The sequence below is a fragment of the Orbicella faveolata genome, unplaced genomic scaffold (assembly GCF_042242905.1).
Source record: "Orbicella faveolata isolate gen_17 unplaced genomic scaffold, um_ofav_v1 contig_48, whole genome shotgun sequence".
Taxonomy (NCBI): domain Eukaryota; kingdom Metazoa; phylum Cnidaria; class Anthozoa; order Scleractinia; family Merulinidae; genus Orbicella; species Orbicella faveolata.
The window spans coordinates 7012861-7032510 of NW_028301578.1; the positions used below are offsets into that span (position 1 = coordinate 7012861).

General features: G+C 38.0%; 1 pseudogene across 1 annotated transcript; it reads left to right on the forward strand.

The window, feature by feature from the left end:
* The first annotated feature begins 1002 nt into the window (after positions 1 to 1002).
* On the forward strand, positions 1003 to 18653 carry LOC110051496 (uncharacterized; annotated as a pseudogene). Its single transcript, XR_016204603.1, has 5 exons — positions 1003 to 1072; positions 11028 to 11138; positions 11627 to 11800; positions 15317 to 16231; positions 17053 to 18653. The product of XR_016204603.1 is annotated as an uncharacterized LOC110051496 (transcript).
* The last annotated feature ends 997 nt before the right edge of the window (positions 18654 to 19650 follow it).

A 19650-nucleotide genomic window follows, 5' to 3' on the forward strand; every position in this document is an offset into this window, starting at 1 on the left:
CAAAGCACTTTTTTTTTCTTAGCTAGTTTGGTTTTATTCGTCTGTTTCTTTAGTCATTCAGTACTTCTTAGATCTTTACGAAAATCCTGTAGTTTCTCTACCAAATCAACGATGGAAAAGTCGCGATTCAAGTACATGATTCCCCGAAAATATAAAACTAAAAAACTTAATTGCGTGCAAAGAACGCCAAGAACCGCTAAGTATAGTTCACTAGGCATAACTGTCCGCAAAAACAAATACATTATAAAAGGAAGTCTTCCAGAATGTTGCCTGTACATACTGTTTGCTTATCTCATCTTTCATGTCATCAGTAACTTTGAACAGAAAATGTGATTTCCTTGGTAACCAAAGATAAATGTTTCCTTTCTGATCAAGTTTATGCTTGATTACGTGTACCAGATAATCAGTAGCTTTTCAGCACAGTTTGTTTATAACTAATGAATACCGGAAGCTCTCCATCCAGTGGAAAAATATCTCTAGTTGTGCGCTGTTTATAAAGTGTACTGGGGGCGGGAGTTCTGTTCAGTTTTCAAATAAAGCTGTAAACTAAAACTGCACCTAAAGTGTTTAATTTTAAACAAAAGATGACGAGAACTACAAGTATGCCGGGCTTGGCATAACTGTCCAGCAAAAACAAATAAATTAATAGAAGTCTCCCAGAATGTGCACACGGATAATGTTACTTACGCGTACTTTTTGTTTATCTCATCTTTTATGTGATCGGTAATGTTCAAGAGGAAATGTTATTTCCTTGGTAACCAAAGACAAATGTTTCCTTTTTGATCAAGTTCAAGTTTGATTACACATAACAGCTGATAATCAGCAGTTTTTCATCTCTGGGCATACGCTGTTTTAAAACCATTTTTGAAACAATTTGTCTTCCAGGTATCATCCGCACGTTATTAACTAATTTAACTTTTGATACCTGTCAGGTTCCCGTCTAATTAGGACACGTTAAAACACAGACAAAAAATACGGCTCTCGTTCTTTTCAGAAACGTTTTCATGAAAAGAAGATCATTCCTGTTGCAGGAGAATTTCATCTAAGTGCAGCAGAGTGAGCAAAAGGAGCAGTAAGTTTGCATCTCCTATTTGAAATTAAACTTCCTTCCGTGATTTAGTTCCTCTTGATAAAGTAAGCTGGCACTGCACCTTTATATATATTAGGATATTTTGTTCTCTAAAACGTATTCGTTATCCTCGATCAATTAACACCAGGAGCCATAATCGAGGACGGAGACCGTAAGAGCGCACCATTTCTAGTATTGGGGCTGTCCCTATGATATGGGACAATTTTTCTATCTTAGAACAAATTGCGCCATCATGTGCGGCACACGCACGTACATTCTGCGAGGATTTTTGCGGATGTAGCGCGGGGAAATGGCTTGCGAAATTCCCGAAATGTTTGATGGGTTTGGCCCACAACTCAATACGTTCATGTCTGTTGGAATTTTACTTCAGTATTTTCGTCTTAAGCTGCTCTAGTTTGAGTGAAGTAAGACAGTGTCGAATTGAGTTATGTCCCGCTTTATATCACAAATCAAGTTGTGTTCCGCTGCTTTTTTCACAAAAGCTCCACATTACTTCACTCTAAGTTTCACAGATGTTGAAGATTAACAGCTTTTCTAGAACACGGCAAAAAACTAGTTGGATATATTTGGATATAGCAGCGTTTTAGGACCTCAAAGTTTCTCTCCTCTTGCCACACGCTTGCGAGGATTTTGCCAGAGTCTATCTCGACCGAAAAGTAAAAAACAAAAAAAATAATAATTGCAAGTTTGAGTTTCGCTTGAATTGTAAGCAACGCTTAATGTTTTATCAATTAAGGCTCAATAAGTGACAAGAAAGTTTATGTCTGTAGATGGTGCTCTGTTGTCGATGAATGAGAGCGCCCGCCGATGCGTGTTTTGTACAGTCAATAAAACATGACGAATTGGACTTCCGCACTTTTGTGTGAAAACGTACATCGACCTCATATAATATCTCTAGTTTTTAAATGTTTAAGGTTGATAAATGTTTGAGAACATATTAAAAACTTAGCTGAAAATATGTGAATACAACAGAAACAATCAGCAAAGTTACAATGACGCTTTCTTTAATCAACTTGAAAAACGATTTCGATTTTGTTGGTTGAGTTATGAAAACTTCTTGTCTATTTTATTTTCGCAGTGTAAAATTTCACTATGTTGAAGAAACACACATGATGTTAGCAGCCTGTTGGCGTTGGTGAAAATTGCTGCAGCATCTCAGCGCAAACTTCAACGAAAGAAATCTTAGTGAAGATTTGTTGACAATTGAAAACACCGATTCTGACTTACACAATAGTTTATCACTGTGGGTCTTTAGTATAGAAAACTGGCAATGAAACTTCCAACTCTGTTCATGAATTCTGCCTAGTAATTTTCTTCAAATGCAAGAGTTTCCTTTTTCTCTTTCATCAATGTAGATCTCTTCATAAAGCGGGTAAGAAGTGTTACATTTCATGAATTGGCCCGTTAAAGTCGGCAAAACATAAAATAGAGAACACTAGAGAAGTTAGATTTCTTTTGGTAGTATATTATAAAACTACATACTATAAAAATTCCCCCACTTTTTACATGTTCAGTCACAATAGTTTCTTCAAATGTAGAGTTTGGCCGTTTTTTTTTTTTTTTCCCTTCATTGTAACTGATCTTACCTTAAGAAATTTAAGAAGTTTTAATCGTTTCTGCGCAGCTCTAGCTGCCCTTAGCGTCAGGCGGAGCCCAATGCATAATCATGGAAACGCAAGACTCCTGACCTCGGGCACAGCATTTTACAATACGGACCGACCAAGGCCGGCGAATAACATATTTGCTATCATAAATTCATGTAGCAGCATGATGTACTATCCCTAAAGACTTGGATTTCTAAAACATGAAACAGAAAATGTAGTTTTCAGTTAAGGAAACACCATGAACCGTAACTATGAAAAAATTACGCAAAAATGAACTAATAGTTGTAGAAACTGAACCGTACGCGGCTAGAAATATTTTGGCTAAATACAAACGAAGACGAAACAAAAAGATAGAAAAATGTATCTCTCGCGGGTGCAGCGGGATTCCACGGTATATATAACTACCTGTTCAGAGCGATTCCACATAGAAGCTCATCAGCTTGTGAAGAATGTTTAAAAAATCAAGCAATATAGCTTTAGTTTGCTCTGTAGATTTCTTTTTCAATATTACTAAACAGGTCTAAACAGTGGGAAACAAAATTACGATCTGATCTGAAGTCATTGTCACCTAAATATCTAGTACATTTCTCCGCTGCCACAGACAGACCTACTTCGCCAATCGTAACCTACTGCAGCGATTTCAAACGCGGAACGCGTTGAGAGCTGTTTTGGTGTACATTATTTTAGAATATAGGTCGACGTAATTCTGAGCTTGGGAATAAAGTAATGGCTGCTGGTATCCAAACGTTTTGCTGCTTATATGTCGAAGCTTGCGTGTATCTGAAAATAAATCAGCAGGGCTGCTTCGAGGATACTCCGGTCGCTTTTAAAATTGAATTTTTACAAACCAACCTTTTTTTAGAGCATGCAGACTATCTCGTGCATGTCTTATGACAATGAAACAAGGATACATCATCTGCAGAAAATTATCCTCGTCAAAGCTATATTAAATTTGTACTGCAAACTGGGCAATTTATCTCGAACATATCCCATCATTGCGACAGCATCCAATGCACTGCAATTACGTTTTATCACTGCTAACGGCTATAATCCTCTTTTGACAAGCAGTCGATTGACGAGCACTTACATGCATAAAACTCATAAGCATAACAATGAATTTCGCACCCAGAAAAAGCAACCTTCGCACTTTTGTTTATGAAATGTTAACGTTGAGAACAGTTAAATTTTTTGGCTCTAATTTCGCTTTCATTTGATCTCAGTTAAGGTGCTAAGGTTCAAATTATTCTTTTTTTTGTCGAGTCTTGCAGTTTAAAATACTCAAGCATACAACCGATTTACCAACTCTTCAAGCGGTTGATTATGACACTCCTGTGATGTGAAGACGACAAGTACTGTCACAATAAGCTCACTGCTTGACGCACGAAAGCAGATAGTTGCTGTTGAAGAATTAAGCATCTTCTGCCTTACATTGGGAAGCATAGCAAGACAACTAAAAGCACTTGCCTTAGCCCTCTCCGACGGATTATGCGTCCCTAGTATAGGAAACTGCCTATCAAACTTTCAGCTCTTTTCACGTATTCAGTCTCATTAGTTTCTTAAGTTGCAGAGTTTAATTTTTTTTCTCTCCCTTTCTTCATGATTGATCTATTCTTGATGCATGTAGGAAATTTGGACTGGTTTTAATCATTTATTAGTGAATGCTGTCATGATTCGCGGATCATGGTTTAGTATACCTTCGGAGGATAATCATGAATTGGCGCACAATTCTAGAAACTATTGTTGAACATTAACTCACCTTAACAAGCTATTCATTGTCAAAGAAGCACGATGCGAGGGTTGATAGTTGGATTATTAAGCTTAAGTTTTCAGGTATTCAAAGCATTTTTTTTTTTCTTAGCTAGTTTGGTTTAATTCGTCTGTTTCTTTTGTCATTCAGCACTTCGTAGATCTTTACGAAATTTCTGTAGTTTCTCTAACAAATAAACGGTGGAAAAGTCGCAATTCAAGCACATGGTTCGCCGAAAATATACAACTAGATAAATTTGATTGCATGCAAACGTTTCGCATGACAAAGCACGACACGGGCGGCATGATGACGTGGTTCGCGCATGCGCGATAGGAAATCAATCGATTGTGAGTAGAGATTTCCGCTCGGCGTAGTGTGGACTGAAAACATTTGATGCGTTTTCATGGTGAAACCTCTCTTTTGAAATTCCTCGGGCGTAATATGTATGGGCGTTAAAAAACGACAGCGCGAACGTCCACGGGTACGCAGGAATGTCAGGGAAAAGCTGAAAAGTCAACTGCGCAGGGCTGTTAAAAAACATTTTGACATTGTAAGTTAGTGTCCGAAGTGAGTGGAGTCCACTTCGCGTTGTATCAAAGCGACTGGACTCCTAGCTTTGTCAACGCTAAATAAACCGTTATTCTAAGTTCTAACAACTTAAATTATCTGTTCTGTCTTGTTATGTGAGACATTTCATGATTTTAATGATATGTTTTTTGCGAACACGTGACGGTACCGTGAAGGATGTTTTTGAAAACTTATGTGAATAAAGATACCTTACGCCGATTTTCAATCTAATTTTTTTCCTACCAAGAAGCGAGCAAATTCCTTCCCTGCCTGACAGAGTTTCCCTTCTCTTTCTGCTCGGTGAGAGACGAGAAGAAACCTCCGCTCACAATCGCTCGACCGTTTGATCACAAGGGGAAACCTATGCTCACAATCGCTCGACCGTTTGATCACAAGGGGATAGCTATGCTCACAATCGCTCGACTGTCTGATCACCAGGGGAAACCTATGCTCACAATCACTCGACCGTCTGATCACCAGGGGAAACCTATGCTCACAATCGCTCGACCGTCTGATCACCAGGGGAAACCTATGCTCAAAATCGCTCGACCGTCTGATCACCAGAGGAAACCTATGCTCAAAATCGCTCGACCGTCTGATCACCAGAGGAAACCTATGCTCAAAATCGCTCGACCGTCTGATCACCAGGGGAAACCTATGCTCAAAATCACTCGACCGTCTGATCACCAGAGGAAACCTATGCTCAAAATCACTCGACCGTCTGATCACCAGGGGAAACCTATGCTCAAAATCGCTCGACCGTCTGATCGCCAGGGACGAAAAAATTACTGTGCGGAAAGTCAAGAAGCCGTGAACATTTTAATTTGAAATCAGAAAAAAAGGAATCAAACTAACGCTCTCGATCAGTCACGAAACTACGCTTCGATCGCTTTGGTTTCGATAAAACTTTGTTACCTGGTAGTTTTCACATTACAAAACCTTGTAGCCAATGAAACAAGGATACATCATCCGCAGAAAACTATCCTCTTCATAACCACATTAAATCTTTTCCACGCTTATTTGTTTATTCCAAACTCATCGAAATATCCCTGTTCATTGAAAGCGCTGAACGCACAGTAATAATCTTTTATCACTGCTGACAGCTATCAACCGCATTGAGAAGAAGTCAAAAAAACTTCAGAAACAAAATCACGTCTTAAAATCAGAAATAGAAAACGCCCGCAATTTGGCTTATGAAATGTTAAGCGTGGGAACAGTTGAATTTTGCAGTTTTTAAGCATGCACAACTACTCCCATGTACTGGGCAAAAGATCAAGCTATCGTCTAATCATTCTTCGGGTATCGAAGCTTGGCTATCTCCTTTTGAACGTAATTTTTCACAAATAAACTTGAATTGTCACAAATAAACCTTCTCTTGGTAGAGCAGACCATTTCTTGTCTTATCAGTTAACAGTCAAAAAAAAAAAAAAACCAACCATCGTACGCTAAAAGATATAGCCTTCATTACAATGTTCAATCTCAGCTGCACTTATTTATTAATCTCAAACATATTCAATTTGATTGGCTTTTATCTTTCATTTGATTTCAATTTTCGTCTTCATGGCAAATTGTGCGACCAAGTAAAATGAGCCTTGTCTATGTCTTAGATAATTCAGTCTGCATCCATGGTAAGGTTCAAAATCTTATTCTTCTCTGTCGAGTTGTTTAGCTAGTCTGTAAAGCCCTTCGGGGATTACTCAACCACACAAGCAAGTCACCAACTCCTCAGGCAGTTAATGATGCGTCTCCAGAGGTGTGATGACGACACGTACTATCAAACTAAGCTTTCAGTTCGACGCACGAAACTAGATAGTTCCTCTTGATGAATTAACCATCTTCTGCCTTACATTGAGATGCATAACAGGACACACTAGAAGTACTTGCCAAAGTCCGCCTCGACAGACCATGGGTCTCTAGTGCAGAAATATTGTCTATGAAACTTCGAACTCTTTTCACATGTTCAGTCACATTAGTTTCTTCAACTGTAAGAGTTTTTGTTCTTTTTCTCTCTATATCTGATCTTTTCATAAAAAAATATAATTTTTTTGATCAGTTTATTCGTTTATTTTTGATTCAGAGCGAAGATACTTTCTGAATTTGTAGAATACCTTCGGGGAAGATCATAATTTGGCGCTTTAGAAGCTACAAAACATAAAGGATAGAACACTCCAGAAGGCGGCTTTCTTTTGCAAGTCAGTACCACCCTCTCAGCGATTTTTGAACCGAAACGGGGTTTCCTTTGAAAATCGCTGAACCAAACCAGCCAACCACAATTACTTGTGTTTATCATAACACTAAGCCTCTCCCAATAGTTGTAGACCACATAATTACCGCAATCTTGAGTGCTTTAGTGGATATGTTATATATACTTCTAGAAATATAAACTCGCAAACAGTCTGCTCCCAAACTCTGAGAGTCCGACATTGCCCGATTACCAAAGGTGAGTTCCATTTTGATTTTTGTTTTTGGCTATAATTGAGAGGCAGTCATAAAACACCCACAATCAAAAACAAGTTTTAGAACCAGAAGTAAAAAACGTCCGCACTTAATTTGGCTTGTGAAATGTCAAGCACGGGAACAGTTGATTTTTTTATTTTTTTTTTTATTTTGGCTCTTCTCTTTTACTTGATTTCAGTTGTCGACTTCTAAACGAAAACATGTGTTTCAGTCTGTATCCATGCTAAGGTTCAAATTCTTATTCTTCTTTGTTTAATTGTTTTGCTAGTCTGTAAATTCCCTTCAGATCTACCGTTCACACTAACCCGTCACGAAAACAGAGCTTTAAGAAACGCTCCTCAAACCGGAGGAATTTGAAAACGCCAGCTTTTCGCTTTCGTGTGGACGGAAAACATTTTGAAAAGGAACACTTTTGAACACGATGTCGTCACGATAACCATGTGATTTCCCTGACTGAGTTTTACTCAGACACAAACCCAAAATAACCGGTGATTGTTGCGTCCTTTTTTTTTGTTTTTAATTTCTTCGGTGTATTGTCGACGGTAAACATTTGACGGGTTTTCATAGTGAAACCTCTATTTTGAAATTCCTACGGCGTGGTATGGACGAAATGTCAGGAAAAAAATGAAAAGTCAACTGCGCGTGGCTGTTAGAAAACATGTTGATGTTGTAAATTCAAAGTGAGTAGAACCCACTTCGCGTTGTCTGAATGCGAGTATTCACTTTCGTTTTCTTGCTTTGTCAACGCTAAATAATTCCGTAATTTTAAGTTCGAACAACTTAAATTGTCACTTCTCTCTTGCAATGTGAGACATTTCATTTTAATGATGTTTTTTTGTTTTGTTTTGTTTTAATTTTTTTTTGTTTCGAACACGTGAATACCGTGAAGGATGTTTTTGAAAACTTATGTAAACAAATTCAAAGACACCTTACACTGATGTCGATCCAACACTTTTTCCTACAAAGAAGCGCGCAAATGTCTTCCCTGCGGGACAGAGTTTCCCTTTTCTTCCTGCTCGATCGCTGAGAGACGAGAGGAAACCTCTGCTCGCAATCGCTCGACCGTTTGATCACCACGGACGAAAAAATTATTGTGAAAGTCAAAAAGCCGTGAACACTTAAATTTGATTTTGACATGTCAATTGTGTGGCCACCACTCAGATGCGAGATAAATCGCAAAAGAGGAAACAAATTAACGCTCTCGATCAGTCATGAAACTACGCTTCGATCGCTTTGCCTTCCAAAAAACATTGTAACCCTGTAGTTTTCGAATTACAAAACCTTGTAACAAATGAAACAAGAATACATAATCCGCTGAAATTTATATTCGTCGTAACCATATAAAATATATACTGCAATTATTCGTTGTAAAATAATAGTTATAAAATCGTCTCTGTTCATTGAAAGGGATGAACGCACTGTAATCTTAGTCTTTAATCACTGCAGACGGCTAAATCAACCGCATTGAGAAGCAGTCATAAAACCCCCAAAAACAAAGACAGGTTTTAAAATCATAAAACAGAAAACGTCCGCACTTTGGCTTACGAAATGTTAAGCGTGGTAACAGTTAATTTTTTTGGCATTTCTCTTTTACTTGATTTCAGTTGTGGACTTCTAAACGATAACATATGTTTTAGTCTGCTAAGGTTGAAATTCTTACGGAGTTTTACTCAGATAAAAATCCAAAATATCCGGAAATTGTTTCGTTTTTAAATTTTCTCCGGCGTAGTGTGGATGAAAAACATTTAATGCGTTTTCAGAGTGAAACCTCCATCGTGAAATTATTACGGGGTAGTATGGACGGGGCGTTAAACAACGACAGCGCGAACGTCCATGAGTACGCAGGAATGTCAGGGAAAAGCTCTAAAGTAAACTGCGCATGACTGTTGAAAAACAAGTTGACGTTGTAAGTTCGTACCCAACGTGAGTGGAGCGCACATAGTGTTGTCTGAATGCGAGCACACTTTTTTTTATGCATAAGAACCTTTTTTTATATAAGAACGTCGAGGCTGAGATCTACCAAAATTTTAAGAACGTATTAAGAACATTCCTCGCGCTGGGCGCTGATTAAGAACGTTTATATATTGATAATCTGTATATTAGATGACAGGCATCAAATAAAGGTGCAAAAATGTAAATTGTCCCAAATACTTATGGGCATGTTTTGTAAAACTTTAACGATGGTTTTCTTATACCATGACATACATCTCGGTTTGTAATAAACAGCAGTTCTTATTTATAACTGTTTCAAAATAAATTCCACACCATCAAAGTCATCAGACGATACAAATTCTGAAGTATTATCAAGGTTTTGTGACCTTATGTTGTCTTAGCTTTGAGTTGTACTACTCAATGATACTAGTAATTGGTTCATTGAAATACTTTAGACCATGTAATTTTAAGAACATCTTAAGAACATTTTCAGCCTCAAATAGCACAAAAAAAAAAAAAAAAAAAATGTAAAAACGTTCAGCCTCAACTCCAAAATTAGACGCTCTTATATAAGAAAAGAGCGTATTCGCTTTCGTTTTCTTGCTTTGTCAATGCTAATCAAACCCGTTATTTTAACAACTTAAATTGTCTGTTCTCTCTTGCTATGTGAGACATTTCATTTTAATGGTGTGCTTTTTGTTTCTTTGTTTTATAATTTTTTTTTTTCGAACACTTGAGTACCGTGAAGGACGTTTTTTAAAACTCATGTAGATAAAGACACTTTTTACTGATTTTATCTATTTTTTCCCTACCAAAAACCGCGCAAATGTCTTCCCTGCGTGACAGAACTTCTCTTCTCTTTCTGCTCGGTGAGAAACGAGAGGAAACCTCTGCTCGCAATCGGTCGACCGTTTGATGACTAGGGACATTACTGTGAAAGTCAAAAAGCCGTGAACACTAGCTTAAATTTGATTTTGACGTGTCAATTGTGTAGCCACCAATCAGATGCGAGATGGAACTGTAAAAAAGGAAACAAATTAACGCTCTCGGTGAGTCACGAAACTACGCTTCGATCGATTTGCTTTCCAAAAAACATTGTTACCCTGTAGTTTTCACATTACAAAACCTTGTAGCCACTTTGTAATCTCAGACATATTTTCTTCTACAATGGAACTCTTCGTAGATAAACCTGGCCTGGAAACCGCCACATCAAACCGGCAAGCTACAGCTTTTTTAGTGTTACTCTGTTGATTGGAGTAGTGAACACAAAGCATGTCTGCTGTCGCGAGTTCGAGACAACTTTTTCTTTTTCATTACATACACGGCTAAATTCATCGCGCTAAAGATGAGCAAAATTACCATACATGACTGCGTCTTGTCTTCAATTTTGCGAAGTTAGTGAAGTGATAGAAAACGTGCATAAAGTAGACTGTGCGGTATGCGTACACAATACGGTAAGAGAGTCGCTACATGGCCCAGTGAAAAAAGCTCGAACACAGTAGGCTAGAGTCCAGGGCGCAAACCATACAGCGGAAAAGCTACAGCCTGTTTGGAAGTGAATATCTACATTCAGAATACTAATAATGTGATATTATTATTGAATTTCCATTTATTTTTCCTTTTTTGACAGCTGACAACCAAGCACGCGTCATGATTGCCTTGAGTTGTTTTCTTCTTTCGTTTGTGTGCCTTGCGCATTCCAGAAGTTATTATTATGGTCAATCTAACGGTGGAAACCAGGGTAAGCCATTGGAGAAACTATGTTTTTATAGAACATTGAGCGCCTTTGATTTTAAAATGTCAATGGAATTGAGAAATCCGAAACAAACAAACAAAAAACGTCATATTTTGCAACTGGACAAGGTAAAAAGGAACTAAGACACAGTGAACGAATATGTGAAAGTGAGTGAAATTTCTTGCACTGAGTCGTCATACTTGAAGCAGCACGGACTCATCTTAGCACTTCTGCCGAGAGTTTTAGAAATAATTTATAAATCAGCTTTTTACAAGTGTCCCCTTAGTCGGATCGAAGTAAAAATTACACCAGTTATAAGCAGTAGATTGAAGGTTCGTATTTTTAGGACAATCAATGTTTTCAAAAAGCCCGTTCAGTGATAAACGAAAAATTCGAAATCGGTAAAACGTTACCCAGATTTGGCATGAAAAAGCCGAAACATCAAGATCTTTAAGAATCAAATTAAACATATTTTTTGCTTTGTTTAATTTCAGGAGCTCGTTTTTGCTACGGTAAAGCTAATGGAAACTACCGAGATCCAGATAATTGTTACGGGTTCATCACCTGCTCAAACTCGATAACGTACAAAATGAACTGTCCCAGCGGCCTAAAATACAACGAGAGAACAGGCCGCTGTGATTGGCCACAGAATGTGCAATGCGGCCGAGGTGGGTTTGCTAAACCTCTTTTTTTAAAGAGATATTTTATAACATCAAGCTCCAGCTGATCCTGAGAGCTGATTAGCACTATCCACTGGCAAATCGATACCCAGTAGATAAGTGTTGGCAAAACAAATCTCACTATCCTGTAGATAGTGTGCCGTTGAGGGGACTCGCAAATGAAACGGTCGTGGATGCTCATGGTCTCACTTACGGGTATAAATCAAGTATTCTGGTCTCACTTCAAGTTTTCATGACGAAACGCCATATTTTGAGCTGTTAGAGTATCTTTAAGGGTGCACTCGAAGAAAAAGTAATAAAAAGAGTTCTTGTTTTCATTTTTAGGCTCGATTTCCGCCGGTCTTTCGAGGTCGGTCTACTAGCGCGGATTTCTTTTCCTGAACAGCGGGCTGGTAATCGAAACTTTCCTGTTTTAAGCGGTGTCTTTTAGGGATCAAATAAAGCACAAGCCACACCCGAATAGGTCTCCTTTAGGGATTTAACTTAATTTTTTTTTCGATGAGCATCCCCGACCTTTCCATACGGGAGTCCCCCCAGAATAGTGTGATATCGGGCGGACGATAGCGTTGTCTACCCTTTGGAAAGCTTGAGCTACAGTTTAAACAGGGCTTAGGCAGTTCTTAAGCATTTAATATTGTTGATATTGCAAGTGGGACTGGTAACACAACAACATGACCTAGCACCTGCAATTCCAAAGTCCGTGTCGTGTGTTTTTCACGAGTTTTTAAAAGAATACTATATTTCTTTGGCCATCGTATCCTCTATAAATATCAACTATGGTAATTACCGGTGAAAAAAAAAAAAGAAAAAAAAAAGAATGAAATTTCAGATGAATGGTCTAGCTAAGAGATTCACAAAAATATAACTTTCAGTTCAATTTGATTCGTATTTTAGCGCTAGGGCGACCAATTTGGTTTTGCCCCTCTGAGAAGGCTTTCAGCGGCCATTTTAGGGCACATTTTTAACAATTTGCCATATAAAAAAAATGTTATAAATCCCGAGAAAAAAACCATTAGTCGGGAGAAGCAAATGTTTTTTCTTTTCCTTCTTCTTCTTCTTTTTTTTTTGTTAGGTTGAGAGGCTGTTTTGGGAATTTGATCAAAATCTGAGTTTTTTATTTTTTTTACAGAATTTTAATTTTCTTTCCTTTGGAACAACTGCATGAAGCGCCTTAAACATGGCGAAATTTAAAGGAAAATATCGCCAAAAGTACGTCACTTGAGATCCCAAAACTACACTCCACTTATAGAGCAATGTCTCGCCTGTGAAAAAGATGCAATAACATTTTGGGTCGGTTAAGACTGTAACATGTCAGAGGAAGAAGTTTAATTAATCTGTAGCAGCTCTCGTAAGCTTGTAATTCTCTTCATTGTTAGCAGCTGTTACTGTTTTAGGGCTAGGGGCATTGTTTCTGTTGTTTGTTCTGTTGTTCTCTCAAAGGGTATCAAGCCATTCGCCTTAGACCTTGCGAGAGCTGCCACATCACCCTAAGCTGTGCTTTTATCAACAGAGACCGCCGTCCTAATTAATTAGCTTGATAACGTGAAAATGATATATTCCACTTACCTCGCGTCATGTCGACAACTGGATGTTACCAGCTCGATACCTCATGTTTTATTATCAGCAGGTTTCAATACAATAAGATACGATACGATTCGATACATTACCAGTTTATTGCGTAATACACTTAGCTATTCAGGTGTGAAATCACCTGATAAAATGACACACCAGCTTATTCATTTCCATTTGGAATCCATTTGTTATCACCTTATTTTACAACTTTTCGAGAATTTATTTAAGTGAAACAGGGAGAAAAAGAATCCAGAAGAAGGGCATTGCCTGCTCCTGTTTTTAAATTTCAAAGTAAATTGAAAACAAAGCCGTACTCTCTTAAGGACGTTCGCGCTAATTGTTTCTGTACATCCTTAATGCGCACGTAAATTCACACGCCACGTCAGTAAAATGAACAATGATAGGGCAGATGGCCATTGCTATAGCTTTGCTTGGATTTAACGATCTTGGACGTTCTGTGACACCTACTTTTCTTTCCAGAAACGGATTTTATTTACACTTCTCACCACATTGTCGAAAAATGAACGAAAAAATCAATGTGGGAAGTTAAAAAAATTCAAGATTTCTGTCCCCAAGACATCGAATCCTGCCATCTTGCGGTGTAAGACGCGTAAAACTATGGTCACTAAATGCGAACTTGTTCTTTAAGGAACCTCACCAGTTAACTAAATTCGCTTAATAAGTCCACTTAAACACTATTTGGCAGAGAGCATTTCACTTCAAAGATCTAATTACGATATTTTTGGGCTTACAGACACTGTGGCCTTATTCGCTAACGAAGCCCGATTTTTTCAGGGTTAGGGTATTCTTCCGGGCCTGTTCTCTCCAAAACGAAGTTGGTGACCCTAAACTTTTTTTTGACATTTCTGATATTACTAACTCGTCATCTTACAGTGGTAAAAGTCTCAGAAAAAAATCAATGTTGGAAACTTTTCGCGCGAAAGTACTTAATTAGAAATCAAATAAAAAAATAAATAAATAAATAATAATAATAACAATAATAAAATACGAAAAAAAAAAAAAAATCCGGGCGTGAAAATTGACGGTTTTTAGAAGGTTTTCGGATTTATATTATATAAAGTCAAGCCTAACAATGTTTGCGCTGAAAATCTTCGCACATCACATTTTGTTAAAACGCTTTCTTCACTTAGACAAAGTTTCCAAATTTAAATTACACAATTTGGAGTCCTGCAATCTGCATAATAATATGTCGTGGGAAATATCATTAATAGAGAGTTTAAGTGACCACGATGGCGACGCCGAGGACAGCTTGATTAAAAAAATGGCTTTATATTTTACCTACGAATCTCGCGATACTCTAAAGTTATTTACTTTGTTTATCACTGTCAAAACTTTTACGACACTGTATCTGGGACACAGCAATAAACTAGAAATAAGAATTTACAAAATTAGCTGTCGGGGTTCACGTTCTCCAGGCAAGGCAGAATTTGGTCATTTCACGTTGTTGTTTTGCCGAGTACGGTAAAAAAAAAAAATGTACCAAGGATTATAACGCACGTGCACAGCCATTGTTCTCCTCATTAAATCTTTTGTTTAGTGAAGTTCCCGTTGCTGTTGCTGTCGTGGTTTTCTTAAACTCCCTAATGCCGCCGTCGCCGTTCCCGTGTTGATCCTTTCAGCGTTTTGGTTCTTGCTGTTACCATGGTAACAGTTTTCTTTAAGTGGAAGTTGCTCTTGATGCAATTCTTACAGTGTTTTCATGATGCATGAAAAACTTTTAAGAATGACAATTTGGGACAAACGAATATATTTTTTTTCGTTATAAAGAGATATGTAGGAGTAAATACTCTTCAACCGTTATAAACGGAAGTTTTAAGAAAGACAAAAAAAAAAAGTAAGAAATAGCAGGACACGTAGATAAAGAAACGTATCTCGAAAAAATAACGTTTTATACTGTTGCTTTAATATTAGGTGTAAATGAAGGTACCGGTTGCCGAGAGGGAAGCACCTCCTATGATGAATGCGGGCAAAGATGCATCTGTGTTGGGGGCCAGTTGCAAAACTGCGTTCGAATTAGGAAGGAATTCACATCATTGACAGATGCCGAGCGAAAACGTCACATAGATACCATATTAGAAGTAACCGCAGAGGGTGGTATTTATAGGGCGGAATATGAAGAGCTCATAAATGAGCACTATGAGCTGTTCAGTACAGGAATTCATGAAAAGCGACACTTTATCCCCTGGCATCGTTATTACATACTGCAATACGAGAACCTTATGCGAAAAGCCGATTGCACTTTTACAGCGACCTACTGGGACTGGAGTCTAGATTCCAGGGAACCATTTAGCACAGGTCCAGATAACGTTTGGAACAAAGACACCGGGTTTGGAGGAGATGGTGTAGATACTGATCAAAACTGCGTGCTGGACGGTCCCTTTAGAAAGGGCGCCTGGAGCCGAGTGAGACCAGATAACCCGCCCCCTGGGCCAGACTGCTTGACACGGAGTTTCAGCGGAACTGCTCCTGCCGAGGCAGATGTGATGGAAGTCTTGAACTTTGACGATTTCACTATGTTTGAATTCGGTCTGAGAAGTACGCTGCATGACAACGTACACTGTCAAATCGGGGCCACCATGTGCACACGAGAAGCTGCTTCCGCTCCAGAGTTTTTTCTTCATCACTCTTTCATCGATAAGCTCTGGGACGACTGGCAAAAGAAAAGTATGGCCCACAAGTAGGCGTACTTCCCTATGGTTCAAGAAGACATGCCAGGAACAGATTTGAGACCTGCCCGACTGATTGACCTTTCTAACCAACCAGGAGGCGTGAGCGTTGAGTATGAGCCTTTCAAGCCAGAAGAAGAGATAAGGGCGAATTTGGCAGGTAAAAACCTTTCATGCATCTAGAACTCTGTAGTAGAGACACATTCTAATGGGCCCATATTCTATCAACTTATTTCATTTCTCCTCCCCCCCCCCCCCCCACCCTTTCTTCTTTCCCTCTTTATTTCTTTTCCTTGTCATCTTTTCCTTATTCCTTTCTTTCTTTCGTACTTTCTCTCTTTCGTTCTTTCTTCATTCTTTGTCCCTTCTTTTTTCTTTAATTCGTCTTTCACTCTGTCCCTCTGTACCAGTGTATTGGCCGAAGAACTACGTTTTAGTCCTTTTTAGTGTCTGTCAAGAATAAGGAGCAGTCAAGGAGCAGTAACGACATCACAAGGAAGAAAAACGCGCGAAATAAAACAATAAAACAAGGGGAAAAAGGAAAAAACAAAACAAAACAAAGCGAAAACAAATAATACAATCAAACTGGAAACAAACGAAGAACATGAAGAGTAGGCGGATCAAGTAGTTTATTGTAGGTAGTGTACAGTGATTAGTCTAATCTATTAAGTATTACATGTATACATTAATTATTATATTCTATGTAACGTACTGTACGTAGGTTATCGCATTGTAATTAACGTACGTAATTATTGTAAGTATTGTATTGTAACTAGTTTATTGTAATTATATATTGTAAGTGAGTTTTTTTTACTTTTCAAATCAATATAAAAAATTGCTGAAAAAAAAAAAATAAAATATATATATATATATATATATATATATATATATATATATATATATATATATTTATATATATAGCATTGAATTTATTTATTCCGCTATTCTGCGAATTAAGCTGTTTGTCTTTGTTTGCTCCAGGTTTGAGTCCTAGCCAACTGCGTCTCTCTCCGCGCCGACCTTTCACTGGCCTCAGTCAACAAGCTATCCGACTGTTCAAGATATCAGCAGCTGACGTAAAGGAGATCAGAGTGCTTGAGAAATGGCTTAATCCCAATGTGATTGAACCTAAAAATTAACACTGATTGTTTGCTGCCCTAATGATCGTAGCTCTTGTGTGCAAAGAAGTCATCCTTTGTCAGATCTCATCGCTTAGCATAACTCGTGCCAATACCTCCCATTAGCTTTACCTCAAGCCGTGATTACCTCGTTACTAAAGCGATCTTGAAAAAGTTTCATCAAAGCGAAGAAAATTAGTTAATTTCAATAACAAAGCACCGTTTCAAGTAGAACATTACATAATAAGTCAAATTATTCGCCCCGTTTGATCGGTTCTAACTTGTGATCACTTGGAAGACGTTTTGTGACCTTGTTATATTTAACATGAGACTACGTCCCTGAATTTTCTATGAACGAATTTGTCAACGAGGTGTCGCTTAGCCGAGTTATCTATCTCTCATAGGAAACGATTACGAGTTAATTATTGTCTAGTTTAGTCAATAGACACTCTAAAGCTTAGAACGTACAAATTTGTGTATTTTTACACCAAAACTTAAGAATAATTTTCATATTCAAGAGCAATGCAGTATGGTAATATGGCAACATGGCAACATCTATTTGATAATCTAAAAATTAGAGCAACACTTCTGAAATCGTGAGATCCCTCCCATTGGTAGATTCCTGGTTGTGAAAAAATATGAGAGGGGGAGGAAGAGTCAGAGTAGTTCTTTGTGATGCTCGTCTTATGGTTTATTTTCCAATTTGAGGAGTCATGAAATATGCGCACAATGAAATATGAAACGCATTTGGTACCTCTGTGACAATGTCGCAAAACGTTAAAATTACACAATCTTTTTAACACCCCTTTCACCTTTCTCTACCTTGATTGCAAAGTCGTTAATAGTATTTTGAACAAGCTAGGGATTTAAAATATAACGGATTGAAACTAACGGACAAATGGGAACTGCTCAAAGGATGTCTTGCTTGTATACTACACATTATGTGTGTAAGTTTGAAACTAATGATCGAGCTGTGGTTGATTAGAATTTAGATTTAGAAACCGTTGTTACTGATAATTAATTGGCATTTAGAACCCAGCCAGAACAGAACATTTTTGGCATGGCGAAAGTTTTATGTCTAAGCCGCAGTTGATTAAGTTTTGCGTGTGAGTTGCAGTTGACTAGAACATTTTGTAAAGGTGAAGGTTTTATGTCTGAGCTGTAGCTTAGTAGAAGTTGTAGTTTAATAAGCTGCTTTCACTTATAACTCGTTATTAGAATTCAGTTACCACAAAACAATTTGTCACGATGATTGTTATATGTCTGAGCTCGGGTAGCATTTTTTCGCTTCATAGTAAATCGTGTAAGGTTTGCCAGCTGGGGTTTTCGGTCATTTCTTGCAAGTCTCAATTATTGATTAATTGTTGCTCAACAAAACGGTAGAGAATTGTTTGAACAAATGTTATGGATTGCTAATGGGTTAGATTTAAAAATTAAAATGTGGGGTAAAATGTTTTAATCCAATTCTTATTTTGTGTATCTTGAGTTTAATAGCACCTCTCAATATTAGCAATCATTTTCTTATCCTTATCCTTATCCTTGTCCTTGTCCTTGTCCTTGTCCTTGTCCTTGTCCTTGTCCTTGTCCTTGTCCTTGTCCTTGTCCTTGTCCTTGTCCTTGTCCTTGTCCTTGTCCTTGTCCTTGTCCTTGTCCTTGTCCTTGTCCTTGTCCTTGTCCTTATCCTTATCCTTATCCTCTTCCTTATCCTTATCCTTATCCTTATCTTTATTCTTATTCTTAATATTGCTGTTGTTGTTGTTGTTATTATTATTTCCGAATGATCGCGATTTAACTCTAATTTCTATAGCATGGATTTCGAAGGGATATTGTTCCCCTCTGGAATGGATGTTACACGATGTGAGCTATCCGGTCCATCCCGCGTTATTTCAGACCTGCAATTTGCGTAATAGCTTTAAAATTACAACAGACTTGGCAAGGGTCCTCGCTGGTCACCCAAAGGGTTCTTGGTGCCATCTCCCCACCCCAACCCCCGTCTATCTCCAGAAGTATTGACCTAATATTAATCAAACTTACATTGCCAGTAAACCATTGCAATGAGTTTACCTTAGTGATAATCATGTGTCGATCATGACGCCAAAAAAGAAAGCAGTAAGCGGCTTCACACGCGTACTTAAGTCGGCAAACTCTAGTTGGGTTGCGTGAACGGCAAAAAAAAAAAAAAAAAAAAAAACAGTCGGCAAACACTTAATTAGCAAACTGTTGGCGACAAATAGAACTTGCCTTTATTCTCGCCAACCTTTTAAACAGCTTTTTAATGTTGGTAAACTCGTATTTGCAGTGTGAACGATTGGCAAACGTAACTTCGTAACTGTCAATCAATCAAAACACCCGCTCTATTCAGGTGATTTGCATGACACTGCACAAAATGGCGGGCGAACGTCAAAATGAACGTGAGGCAACTTTTCAATTTATCGAAGAGGTTCACAATTGTCTGGCTGTG